Genomic DNA, 2234 nt, shown 5'->3' on the forward strand with positions numbered 1-2234 from the left:
ATAAGACATGGTAGAACAAGAGAGGAGGGAGAAAAATAGAGAAGGGGAATAGAAGACAAATGACAAAGGAAGCCAAGAGAGAGAAAAGAGAAAGAAAAAAGCAGAAAAAACAAGCACAACGAAGGCCAAAATCACTGAAGTTACCTGTATCCAAGAAAGAGGAAAAAGAGACAGAGCCTTAGATGTGTCCACTTACAGTTCATCTAGCCTCCCTGCATGTTAAACAGCTCTTCTAGTCAAGCCATAACGTCACTCGGTAGCGGCGAGCGTCTTTATGTACAACTTTTTTCATTTAAATGCTCTTATTCGCATTGCTATGTGAGTAGGACGCACAAGCAAACTGCTTATTAAAATGATATGCAGCATGTCTTTATTCTGTGTTCGACCGTGGCTGTATCTGCATACAAAATGGTATGTAACAGTGTTTTTATGCGCATTCCTAGAAAACACTGTAACGTAGGATTTCGTATGCAGCTATAGTAGCAGCCACACAGTGAGTATATAGGCATGCTGCATATCATTTTAATCAGCAGCGTCCTCTTGTGCATCCTATTTGCATAGCAGTGGAAATAAGATGCATTTTCGGCCAAAAGGATTTCCGAAAGTAACGGAGTTGCATAGGACCTGTCAGCTCACTAATGCCAGGCATCTCCCACTACATGGCATATTGAGGCAAGATGTATGATGACACATCTGTACCTAGCACTACCCATATTAGTCTAACGCTGCCCCAACAGTCTATCACTTCTAGCTGATATAGGCCGACAATACAGAACAGAAATAACCCCATAACTCCCTGCACTCAGGGGGTAATTCAGACCTTATCACTAGCAGGCCTTTTTTACACTGCTGTGATCAGATAGTCGCCGCCTACAGGGGGAGTGTATTTTAGCTGTGCAAGTGTGCGAACGCATGTGTAGCAGAGCTGTACAAACTGATTTTGTGCAGTCTCTGCGCAGCCCAGGACTTACTCAGCCGCTGTGATCACCTCTGTCTGTTTGGGACTGGAATTCACATCAGACACCTGCCCTGCTAACCAGGTCCAGATTAAGGTCTGTGGGGGCCCCTGGGCAACACATTTGTAGGGCCCCCACACCAGTGGCGTCATGAGGGGGGTGCGGGGGGTGCGGCCCGCACCCGGGTGTAACCCTTCAATAGGGTGACACCAAATAGAGCCCTGCACTCCCAGCCGCACCATAATCCCATCAAAAGAACTGGCATAGACATGTCAGCAGCGACGTCCACACCTCCTCTTCCCCGGCACTAAGCGCTGCAGGCTCAATAGGAGCTCACCCCGCGCTCCGCTGCTTTCTGCGCCTGTCAACAGCTGACAGGCAGCGGCAAGCTAGGTGACAGCACAGGACGGGGCACTGACTGTCAGCACGATCCCCCTGGCCGGATCTTCAGACTCTTCACTCCGAGTCCCCTCCCCTCAGAGGCGCGGCTCCCATCAGCGCTATGTGGGGCAAGGCGGAGGGCAGCTATTTACAAGCTGGCGAATGCTGGCATTGCTGAGGGGCAGGACTGATTGAAGTGGCCGGCGACAGGTACAGCTGAGAAGTGTGGGGGAAGTACAGTGTCACTGTGTACAGGGGCCATGCTGGTGCTGATGATCGCGGCTGCAGGCAGGCAGACGTCTGTGAGGAGGAAGCAGCCCAGGGCTGGGATCATCAGTGCCAGTGGCCCCCACTGGCAGCATTTTATCTTTACATGCAGGTTGTAGTTACCAGCATGGGGGTTGTGTGCCCCCCTCCCCCGCTCTCCAGTCGCAGCAGCCTCTCAGGGCATTCACTTAAATCTCTCCCGAGTCCCGACTAGCTCAGTAGTTTCCTCTCTTCAGTTATATTTACTGCACTGCATGTTGCCTCGCCCCCAAGTCTCCTGCTGCTCCTCTGTTCTCCTCCTTCTCCTGATTCTTCTAGCTCTCACAAGTTTCCCAGGTATGCTTCCTTCCCCTACATTCCCAGGTGTGCCTCTTTCCCCTGTATCCCCAGGTGTGCCTCTTTCCCCTGTATCCACATGTGTGCCTCTTTCCCCTGTATCCCCAGGTGTGCCTCTTTCCCCTGTATCCCCAGGTGTGCCTCTTTCCCCTGAATCCCCAGGTGTTCCCCTGTATCTCCATGTGTGCCTCTTTTCCCTGTATCTCCATGTGTGCCTCTTTCCACTGTATCCCCATGTGTGCCTCTTTACCCTGTATCCCCATGTGTGCCTCCTTCCCCTGTATACCCATGTGT

This window comes from Pseudophryne corroboree, chromosome 2 (assembly GCF_028390025.1).
Source record: "Pseudophryne corroboree isolate aPseCor3 chromosome 2, aPseCor3.hap2, whole genome shotgun sequence".
In the NCBI taxonomy this organism is placed as follows: domain Eukaryota; kingdom Metazoa; phylum Chordata; class Amphibia; order Anura; family Myobatrachidae; genus Pseudophryne; species Pseudophryne corroboree.